This window comes from Lithobates pipiens, unplaced genomic scaffold (genome assembly GCF_037356315.1).
Source record: "Lithobates pipiens isolate NorthernLeopardFrog02 unplaced genomic scaffold, aLitPip1_a1.2 Scaffold_19, whole genome shotgun sequence".
Taxonomy (NCBI): Eukaryota; Metazoa; Chordata; class Amphibia; order Anura; family Ranidae; genus Lithobates; species Lithobates pipiens.
The window spans coordinates 597,496,067-597,508,333 of NW_027507764.1; positions in this window are offsets into that span (position 1 = coordinate 597,496,067).

Sequence of the window (12,267 nt, forward strand, 5' to 3'; positions counted from 1 at the left end):
AGGAGGAGGAGTTATATGGGGGTAGCTGGTTAGAGGAGGAGGAGTTATATGGGGGCCGGCTGGTTAGAGGAGGAGGAGTTATATGGGGGCCGGCTGGTTAGAGGAGGAGGAGTTATATGGGGGCCGGCTGGTTAGAGGAGGAGGAGTTATATGGGGGTAGCTGGTTAGAGGAGGAGGAGTTATATGGGGGCCGGCTGGTTAGAGGAGGAGGAGTTATATGGGGGCCCGCTGGTTAGAAGAGGAGGAGTTATATGGGGGCGGCTGGTTAGAGGAGGAGGAGTTATATGGGGGCCGGCTGGTAAGAGGAGGAGGAGTTATATGGGGGCCGGCTGGTTAGAGGAGGAGGAGTTATATGGGGGCCAGCTGGTTAGAGGAGGAGGAGTTATATGGGGGCCGGCTGGTTAGAGGAGGAGGAGTTATATGGGGGCCAGCTGGTGAGAGGAGGAGGAGTTATATGGGGGCTGGCTGGTTAGAGGAGGAGGAGTTATATGGGGGCCAGCTGGTTAGAGGAGGAGGAGTTATATGGGGGCCGGCTGGTTAGAGGAGGAGGAGTTATATGGGGGCGGCTGGTTAGAGGAGGAGGAGTTATATGGGGGCCAGCTGGTGAGAGGAGGAGGAGTTATATGGGGGCCGGCTGGTTAGAGGAGGAGGAGTTATATGGGGGCCGGCTGGTTAGAGGAGGAGGAGTTATATGGGGGCCGGCTGGTTAGAGGAGGAGGAGTTATATGGGGGCCGGCTGGTTAGAGGGGGAGGAGTTATATGGGGGCCGGCTGGTTAGAGGGGGAGGAGTTATATGGGGGCCGGCTGCTTGTCAGTGACCTCCATTTCCTGTAGGCACCAATATAACCCTATAATATATATATCTGAATTCTTGTGTCCCTTAATAGTAAATACCAGTTGATGGCAGAAATCTTGTGAGCCAATCACTTCCTTTGTTCTCGGCATGTGCCGACTGTTATCAGTCACATTGTTGTCAGCTCTTCCTGTGAACTATAGAGGACCTCCCCCTACATTAGGGAGCAGAGGGGGAGGTGTTCTGTAGTCCTAACCCTAGGGTGACAACACTGATCCTCCATAGATACAGTACAGTGGGCGTTGCCACCCGAGGACAGGAAGTGTGTTATTACTGTCAGGATCACCACCCTGACCCCCCGTAGATACAGTGCGGTGAGCATTCTAATATATAATGAGTATTAGTGGGATTATAAGGTGCTCTGCCGATTCACCAAACATAACCGTTCCCATTCTGTGATATTTATTACAAATCATTTTTAAAATCCATAGAAAAGTTCCACAAGTCCGCTGTACCTTTTCTTCTACAGGTTTCACTGTATGGCTTCTTCAGGACGTGTGCATACAGGATACCAAATATAGTCCTCTATGCATTTTCTTCTACAGGTTTCACTGTATGGCTTCTTCAGGACATGTGTATACAGGATACCACATACAGTCCTCTATACATTTTCTTCTACAGGTTTCTCCATATGGCTTCTTCAGGAAGTCTGCATACAAGATAACACATACAGACCATCCTCTCCACATCCAGATCCACACCAAGGGGGCGTCAAAGAGGTGGAAGAGGCTTCACCATGAGCCATTGGGGAATATGGGATACCTTGAATGTATATATACACAGAGAGTCCTTAGTAAAATGGCCTTTTCTGCCTTATGACACTTTGGCTCTCCCTACTGGACCGCTTCATTTATGACCTTTGATTGTGGATGCTCTGTATGTGGTATCCTGTATTAATACTTCCTGAAGAAGCCATACACCGACACCTATAGAGGAAAATGCATAGAGGACTGTATGTGGTATTCTGTATGCACACCTCCTGAAGAAGCCAATGGCGAAATCTGTAGAAGAAAATGCATAGAGGACCATGAGAGTACACTTCCAGAACTTTTCTGTGGAATTTAAAAATGTATCACAGAACTGTTATGTTTGGTCAATTGGTATAGCACCTTTAAAATCCCACCAATACTAACCTGCAGGATCACCACCCTGTTCCTCCATAGATACAGTGGAGGAGTGAGCGTTGTCACCCGAGGACAGGAAGTGTGTTGCTGGCAGGATCACCACCCTGTTCCTCCATTGATATAGTGAAGGAGTGAGCGTTGTCACCCGAGGACAGGAAGTGTAATACTGACAGGATCACCACCCTGTTCCTCCATAAATACAGTGGAGGAGTGAACGTTGTCACCTGAGGACAGGAAGTGTTCTACTGGCAGGATCACCACCCTGTTCCTCCATGGATACAGTGGAGAAGCGAGCGCTGTCACCCGAGGACAGGAAGTGTAATACTGGCAGGATCACCACCCTGTTCCTCCATGGATACAGTGGAGGAGTGAGCGTTGTCACCCGAGGACAGGAAGTGTAATACTGGCAGGATCACCACCCTGTTCCTCCATGGATACAGTGAAGGAGTGAGTGTTGTCACCCAAGGACAGGAAGTGTGTTACTGGCATGATCACCACCCTGTTCCTCCATGGATACAGTGGAGCAGTGAGCGTTGCCACCCAAGGACAGGAAGTGTGTTACTGGCAGGATCACCACCCTGTTCCTCCATAAATACAGTGGAGGAGTGAACGTTGTCACCTGAGGACAGGAAGTGTTCTGCTGGCAGGATCACCACCCTGTTCCTCCATGGATACAGTGGAGGAGTGAGCGTTGTCACCCGAGGACAGGAAGTGTGTTACTGGCAGGATCACCACCCTTTTCCTCCATGGATACAGTGGAGCAGTGAGCGTTGCCACCCAAGACCAGGAAGTGTGTTACTGGCAGGATCACCACCCTGTTCCTCCATAAATACAGTGCTGGAGTAAGCTTTGTCACCCGAGGACAGGAAGTGTGTTACTGGCAGGATCACCACCCTGTTCCTCCATAGATACAGTGGAGCAGTGAGCGTTGTCACCCGAGGACAGGAAGTGTGTTACTGGCAGGATCACCACCCTGTTCCTCCATAGATACAGTGGAGCAGTGAGCGTTGTCACCCGAGGACAGGAAGTGTGTTACTGGCAGGATCACCACCCTGTTCCTCCATAGATACAGTGGAGCAGTGAGCGTTGTCACCCGAGGACAGGAAGTGTTATACTGGCAGGATCACCACCCTGTTCCTCCATGGATATAGTGAAGGAGTGAGCGTTGTCACCCGAGGAAAGGAAGTGTTATACTGGCAGGATCACCACCCTGTTCCTCCATGGATACAGTGGAGGAGTGAGTGTTGTCACTCGAGGACAGGAAGTGTGTTACTGGCAGGATCACCACCCTGTTCCTCCATAGATACAGTGGAGCAGTGAGCATTGTCACCTGAGGACAGGAAGTGTAATACTGGCAGGATCACCACCCTGTTCCTCCATAGATACAGTGGAGGAGTGAGCGTTGTCACCCGAGGACAGGAAGTGTGTTACTGGCAGGATCACCACCCTGTTCCTCCATAAAAACAGTGCAGGAGCGAGCGTTGTCACCCAAGGACAGGAAGTGTGTTACTGGGAGGATCACCACCCTGTTCCTCCATGGATACAGTGGAGGAGTGAGCGTTGTCACCCGAGGACAGGAAGTGTGTTACTGGCAGGATCACCACCCTGTTCCTCCATGGATACAGTGGAGGAGTGAGCATTGTCATCCGAGGACAGGAAGTGTAATACTGGCAGGATCACCACCCTGTTCCTCCATGGATACAGTGGAGGAGTGAGCGTTGTCACCCGAGGACAGGAAGTGTGTTACTGGCAGGATCACCACCCTGTTCCTCCATGGATACAGTGGAGGAGTGAGCATTGTCATCCGAGGACAGGAAGTGTGTTACTGGCAGGATCACCACCCTTTTCCTCCATAGATACAGTGGAGGAGTGAGCGTTGTCACCCGAGGACAGGAAGTGTGTTACTGACAGGATCACCACCCTGTTCCTCCATGGATACAGTGGAAGAGTGAGCGTTGTCACCCAAGGTTCCTCCATGGATACAGTGGAGCGGTGAGCGTTGTCACCCGAGGACAGGAAGTGTAATACTGGCAGGATCACCACCCTGTTCCTCCATGGATACAGTGGAAGAGTGAGCGTTGTCACCGGAGGACAGGAAGTGTAATACTGGCAGGATCACCACCCTGTTCCTCCTTAGATACAGTGGAGGAGTGAGCGTTGTCACCCAAGAACAGGAAGTGTGTTAATGGCAGGATCACCACCCTGTTCCTCCATAAATACAGTGGAGGAGTGAGCATTGTCACCGGAGGACAGGAAGTGTATTACTGGCAGGATCACCACCCTGTTCCTCCATAGATACAGTGGAGGAGTGATTGTTGTCACCCGAGGACAGGAAGTGTGTTACTGGCAGGATCACCACCCTGTTCCTCCATAAAAACAGTGCAGGAGTGAGCGTTGTCACCCGAGGACAGGAAGTGTGTTACTGGCAGGATCACCACCCTGTTCCTCCATGGATACAGTGGAGGAGTGAGCGTTGTCACCCGAGGACAGGAAGTGTGTTACTGGCAGGATCACCACCCTGTTCCTGCATGGATACAGTGGAAGAGTGAGCGTTGTCACCCGAGGACAGGAAGTGTGTTACTGGCAGGATCACAACCCTGTTCCTCCATGGATACAGTGGAAGAGTGAGCGTTGTCACCTGACGACAGGAAGTGTGTTACTGGCAGGATCACCACCCTGTTCCTCCATACAGTGGAGGAGTGAGCGTTGTCACCCGAGGACAGGAAGTGTAATACTGGCAGGATCACCACCCTGTTCCTCCATAGATACAGTGGAGCAGTGAGCGTTGTCACCCGAGGACAGGAAGTGTGTTACTGGCAGGATCACCACCCTGTTCCTCCATAGATACAGTGGAGGAGTGAGCGTTGTCACCCGAGGACAGGAAGTGTAATACTGGCAGGATCACCACCCTGTTCCTCCATGATTACAGTGGAGCAGTGAGCGTTGTCACCCGAGGACAGGAGGTGTGTTATTGGCAGGATCACCACCCTGTTCCTCCATAGATACAGTGGAGGAGTGAGCGTTGCCACCCAAGAACAGGAAGTGTGTTACTGGCAGGATCACCACCCTGTTCCTCCATGGATACAGTGGAGCAGTGAGCATTGTCACCCGAGGACAGGAAGTGTAATACTGGCAGGATCACCACCCTGTTCCTCCATGATTACAGTGGAGCAGTGAGCATTGTCACCCGAGGACAGGAGGTGTGTTATTGGCAGGATCACCACCCTGTTCCTCCATAGATACAGTGGAGGAGTGAGCGTTGCCACCCAAGAACAGGAAGTGTGTTACTGGCAGGATCACCACCCTGTTCCTCCATGATTACAGTGGAGGAGTGAGCGTTGCCACCCAAGGACAGGAAGTGTGTTACTGGCAGGATCACCACCCTGTTCCTCCATAGATACAGTGGAGGAGTGATTGTTGTCACCCGAGGAAAGGAAGTGTTATACTGGCAGGATCCCCACCCTGTTCCTCCATAAATAAAGTGGAGGAGTGAACGTTGTCACCTGAGGACAGGAAGTGTTCTACTGGCAGGATCACCACCCTGTTCCTCCATGGATACAGTGGAGGAGTGAGCGTTGTCACCCGAGGACAGGAAGTGTAATACTGGCAGGATCACCACCCTGTTCCTCCATGGATACAGTGGAGGAGTGAGCGTTGTCACCCGAGGACAGGAAGTGTGTTACTGGCAGGATCACCACCCTGTTCCTCCATGTATACAGTGGAGAAGCGAGCGCTGTCACCCGAGGACAGGAAGTGTAATACTGGCAGGATCACCACCCTGTTCCTCCATGGATACAGTGGAGGAGTGAGCGTTGTCACCCGAGGACAGGAAGTGTGTTACTGGCAGGATCACCACCCTGTTCCTCCATGTATACAGTGGAGAAGCGAGCGCTGTCACCCGAGGACAGGAAGTGTAATACTGGCAGGATCACCACCCTGTTCCTCCATGGATACAGTGGAGAAGCGAGCGCTGTCACCCGAGGACAGGAAGTGTAATACTGGCAGGATCACCACCCTGTTCCTCCATGGATACAGTGGAGCAGTGAGCGTTGCCACCCAAGACCAGGAAGTGTGTTACTGGCAGGATCACCACCCTGTTCCTCCATAAATACAGTGCTGGAGTAAGCTTTGTCACCCGAGGACAGGAAGTGTGTTACTGGCAGGATCACCACCCTGTTCCTCCATAGATACAGTGGAGCAGTGAGCGTTGTCACCCGAGGACAGGAAGTGTAATACTGGCAGGATCGCCATCCTGTTCCTCCATGGATACAGTGGAGGAGTGAGCATTTTCATCTGAGGAAAGGAAGTGTTATACTGGCAGGATCACCACCCTGTTCCTCCATGGATACAGTGGAGGAGTGAGTGTTGTCACCCGAGGACAGGAAGTGTGTTACTGGCAGGATCACCACCCTGTTCCTCCATAGATACAGTGGAGCAGTGAGCATTGTCACCTGAGGACAGGAAGTGTAATACTGGCAGGATCACCACCCTGTTCCTCCATAGATACAGTGGAGGAGTGATTGTTGTCACCCGAGGACAGGAAGTGTGTTACTGGCAGGATCACCACCCTGTTCCTCCATAGATACAGTGGAGCAGTGAGCGTTGTCACCCGAGGACAGGAAGTGTGTTACTGGCAGGATCACCACCCTGTTCCTCCATAGATACAGTGGAGCAGTGAGCGTTGCCACCCGAGGACAGGAAGTGTTATACTGGCAGGGTCACCACCCTGTTCCTCCATGGATACAGTGGAGCAGTGAGTGTTGTCACTCGAGGACAGGAAGTGTGTTACTGGCAGGATCACCACCCTGTTCCTCCATAGATACAGTGGAGCAGTGAGCGTTGTCACCTGAGGACAGGAAGTGTGTTACTGGCAGGATCACCACCCTGTTCCTCCATGGATACAGTGGAGGAGTGAGTGTTGTCACTCGAGGACAGGAAGTGTGTTACTGGCAGGATCACCACCCTGTTCCTCCATAGATACAGTGGAGGAGTGAGCCTTGTCACCTGAGGACAGGAAGTGTAATACTGGCAGGATCACCACCCTGTTCCTCCATAGATACAGTGGAGGAGTGAGCGTTGTCACCCGAGGACAGGAAGTGTGTTACTGGCAGGATCACCACCCTGTTCCTCCATGGATATAGTGAAGGAGTGAGTGTTGTCACTCGAGGACAGGAAGTGTGTTACTGGCAGGATCACCACCCTGTTCCTCCATAGATACAGTGGAGCAGTGAGCGTTGTCACCCGAGGACAGGAAGTGTGTTACTGGCAGGATCACCACCCTGTTCCTCCATGGATACAGTGGAGGAGTGAGCATTGTCATCCGAGGACAGGAAGTGTAATACTGGCAGGATCACCACCCTGTTCCTCCATAAAAACAGTGGAGGAGTGTACGTTGTCATCCAAGGACAGGAAGTGTGTTACTGGCAGGATCACCCCCCTTTTCCTCCATAGATACAGTGGAGGAGTGAGCGTTGTCACCGGAGGACAGGAAGTGTGTTACTGGCAGGATCACCACCCTATTCCTCCATGGATACAGTGGACGAGTGAGCGTTGTCACCCAAGGTTCCTCCATGGATACAGTGGAGCAGTGAGCGTTGTCACCCGAGGACAGGAAGTGTAATACTGGCAGGATCACCACCCTGTTCCTCCTTAGATACAGTGGAGCAGTGAGCGTTGCCACCCAAGGACAGGAAGTGTGTTACTGGCAGGATCACCACCCTGTTCCTCCATAAAAACAGTGCAGGAGTGAGCGTTGTCACCCGAGGACAGGAAGTGTGTTACTGGCAGGATCACCACCCTGTTCCTCCATGGATACAGTGGAAGAGTAAGCCTTGTCACCCGAGGACAGGAAGTGTGTTACTGGCAGGATCACCACCCTGTTCCTCCATGGATACAGTGGAAGAGTGAGCGTTGTCACCTGACGACAGGAAGTGTGTTACTGGCAGGATCACCTCCCTGTTCCTCCATGGATACAGTGGACGAGTGAGCGTTGTCACCCAAGGTTCCTCCTTAGATACAGTGGAGCAGTGAGCGTTGTCACCCGAGGACAGGAAGTGTAATACTGGCAGGATCACCACCCTGTTCCTCCTTAGATACAGTGGAGCAGTGAGCGTTGCCACCCAAGGACAGGAAGTGTGTTACTGGCAGGATCACCACCCTGTTCCTCCATAAAAACAGTGCAGGAGTGAGCGTTGTCACCCGAGGACAGGAAGTGTGTTACTGGCAGGATCACCACCCTGTTCCTCCATGGATACAGTGGAAGAGTAAGCCTTGTCACCCGAGGACAGGAAGTGTGTTACTGGCAGGATCACCACCCTGTTCCTCCATGGATACAGTGGAAGAGTGAGCGTTGTCACCTGACGACAGGAAGTGTGTTACTGGCAGGATCACCTCCCTGTTCCTCCATGGATACAGTGGAGGAGTGAGCATTGTCACCCAAGAACAGGAAGTGTGTTACTGGCAGGATCACCACCCTGTTCCTCCATGGATACAGTGGAGGAGTGAGCATTTTCATCTGAGGAAAGGAAGTGTTATACTGGCAGGATCACCACCCTGTTCCTCCATGGATACAGTGGAGGAGTGAGTGTTGTCACCCGAGGACAGGAAGTGTGTTACTGGCAGGATCACCACCCTGTTCCTCCATGGATACAGTGGAGGAGTGAGTGTTGTCACCGGAGGACAGGAAGTGTATTACTGGCAGGATCACCACCCTGTTCCTCCATAGATACAGTGGAGGAGTGATTGTTGTCACCCGAGGACAGGAAGTGTGTTACTGGCAGGATCACCACCCTGTTCCTCCATAAATACAGTGGAGGAGTGAACGTTGTCACCTGAGGACAGGAAGTGTTCTACTGGCAGGATCACCACCCTGTTCCTCCATGGATACAGTGGAGAAGCGAGCGTTGTCACCCGAGGACAGGAAGTGTGTTACTGGCAGGATCACCACCCTTTTCCTCCATGGATACAGTGGAGCAGTGAGCGTTGCCACCCAAGACCAGGAAGTGTGTTACTGGCAGGATCACCACCCTGTTCCTCCATAAATACAGTGCTGGAGTAAGCTTTGTCACCCGAGGACAGGAAGTGTGTTACTGGCAGGATCACCACCCTGTTCCTCCATAGATACAGTGGAGGAGTGAGCGTTGTCACCTGAGGACAGGAAGTGTAATACTGGCAGGATCACCACCCTGTTCCTCCATAGATACAGTGGAGGAGTGAGCGTTGTCACCCGAGGACAGGAAGTGTGTTACTGGCAGGATCACCACCCTGTTCCTCCATGGATACAGTGGAAGAGTGAGCGTTGTCACCTGACGACAGGAAGTGTGTTACTGGCAGGATCACCTCCCTGTTCCTCCATGGATACAGTGGAGGAGTGAGCATTGTCACCCAAGAACAGGAAGTGTGTTACTGGCAGGATCACCACCCTGTTTCTCCATACAGTGGAGGAGTGAGCGTTGTCACCCGAGGACAGGAAGTGTAATCCTGGCAGGATCACCACCCTGTTCCTCCATACAGTGGAGGAGTGAGCGTTGTCACCCGAGGACAGGAAGTGTAATCCTGGCAGGATCACCACCCTGTTCCTCCATACAGTGGAGCAGTGAGCGTTGTCACCCGAGGACAGGAAGTGTGTTACTGTCAGGATCACCACCCTGTTCCTCCATGATTACAGTGGAGGAGTGAGCGTTGTTACCCGAGGACAGGAAGTGTGTTACTGGCAGGATCACCACCCTGTTCCTCCATGGATACAGTGGAGGAGTGAGCGTTGCCACCCAAGAACAGGAAGTGTGTTACTGGCAGGATCACCACCCTGTTCCTCCATGGATACAGTGGAGCAGTGAGCATTGTCACCCGAGGACAGGAAGTGTAATACTGGCAGGATCACCACCCTGTTCCTCCATAGATACAGTGGAGGAGTGAGCGTTGCCACCCAAGAACAGGAAGTGTGTTACTGGCAGGATCACCACCCTGTTCCTCCATGGATACAGTGGAGCAGTGAGCATTGTCACCCGAGGACAGGAAGTGTGTTACTGGGAGGATCACCACCCTGTTCCTCCATAAATACAGTGGAGGAATGAGCGTTGCCACCCAAGAACAGGAAGTGTGTTACTGGCAGGATCGCCACCCTGTTCCTCCATAGATACAGTGGAGGAGTAAGCTTTGTCACCCAAGGACAGGAAGTGTGTTACTGGGAGGATCACCACCCTGTTCCTCCATAAATACAGTGGAGGAATGAGCGTTGCCACCCAAGAACAGGAAGTGTGTTACTGGCAGGATCACCACCCTGTTCCTCCATAAATACTGTGGAGGAGTGAGCGTTGTCACCTGAGGACAGGAAGTGTAATACTGGCAGGATCACCACCCTGTTCCTCCATGATTACAGTGGAGGAGTGAGCGTTGTCACCTGAGGACAGGAAGTGTAATACTGGCAGGATCACCACCCTGTTCCTCCATAGATACAGTGGAGGAGTGAGCGTTGTCACCTGAGGACAGGAAGTGTAATACTGGCAGGATCACCACCCTGTTCCTCCATGATTACAGTGGAGGAGTGAGCGTTGTCACCTGAGGACAGGAAGTGTAATACTGTCAGGATCACCACCCTGTTCCTCCATAGATACAGTGGAGGAGTAAGCGTTGTCACCCAAGGACAGGAAGTGTGTTACTGGCAGGATCACCACCCTGTTCCTCCATGGATACAGTGGAGCAGTGAGCGTTGTCACCCGAGGACAGGAAGTGTAATACTGGCAGGATCACCACCCTGTTCCTCCATAGATACAGTGGAGGAGTGAGCGTTGCCACCCAAGAACAGGAAGTGTGTTACTGGCGGGATCACCACCCTGTTCCTCCATAGATACAGTGGAGGAGTGAGCGTTGTCACCCGAGGACAGGAAGTGTAATACTGGCAGGATCACCACCCTGTTCCTCCATGATTACAGTGGAGGAGTGAGCGTTGTCACCTGAGGACAGGAAGTGTAATACTGGCAGGATCACCACCCTGTTCCTCCATGATTACAGTGGAGGAGTGAGCGTTGTCACCTGAGGACAGGAAGTGTAATACTGGCAGGATCGCCACCCTGTTCCTCCATAGATACAGTGGAGGAGTGAGCGTTGTCACCCGAGGACAGGAAGTGTAATACTGGCAGGATCACCACCCTGTTCCTCCATAAATACAGTGGAGGAGTGAGTGTTGTCACCCGAGGACAGGAAGTGTGTTACTGGCAGGATCACCACTCTGTTCCTCCATGGATACAGTGGAGCAGTGAGCGTTGTCACCCGAGGACAGGAAGTGTAATACTGGCAGGATCACCACCCTGTTCCTCCATAAATACAGTGGAGGAGTGAGTGTTGTTACCCGAGGACAGGAAGTGTGTTACTGGCAGGATCACCACTCTGTTCCTCCATGGATACAGTGGAGCAGTGAGCGTTGTCACCCGAGGACAGGAAGTGTAATACTGGCAGGATCACCACCCTGTTCCTCCATAAGTACAGTGGAGGAGTGAGCGTTGTCACCCGAGGACAGGAAGTGTGTTACTGGCAGGATCACCACCCTGTTCCTCCACGGATACAGTGGAGGAGTGAGCGTTGTCACCCAAGAACAGGAAGTGTGTTACTGGCGGGATCACCACCCTGTTCCTCCATAGATACAGTGGAGGAGTGAGTGTTGTCACCCGAGGACAGGAAGTGTAATACTGGCAGGATCACCACCCTGTTCCTCCATGGATACAGTGGAGGAGTGAGCATTGTCACCCGAGGACAGGAAGTGTAATACTGGCACATCCCCACCCTGTTCCTCCATGGATACAGTGGAGCAGTGAGCGTTGTCACCCGACGACAGGAAGTGTGTTACTGGCAGGATCACCACCCTGTTCCTCCATGGATACAGTGGAGCAGTGAGCGTTGTCACCCGACGACAGGAAGTGTGTTACTGGCAGGATCACCACCCTGTTCCTCCATAAATACAGTGGAGCAGTGAGCATTGTCACCTGAGGACAGGAAGTTTAATACTGGCAGGATCACCGCCCTGTTCCTCCATAGATACAGTGGAGGAGTGATTGTTGTCACCCGAGGACAGGAAGTGTGTTACTGGCAGGATCACCACCCTGTTCCTCCATGGATACAGTGGAGCAGTGAGCGTTGCCACCCAAGAACAGGAAGTGTGTTACTGGCAGGATCACCACCCTGTTCCTCCATAAAAACAGTGCAGGAGTGAGCGTTGTCACCCGAGGACAGGAAGTGTGTTACTGGCAGGATCACCACCCTGTTCCTCCATGGATACAGTGGAGGAGTGAGCGTTTT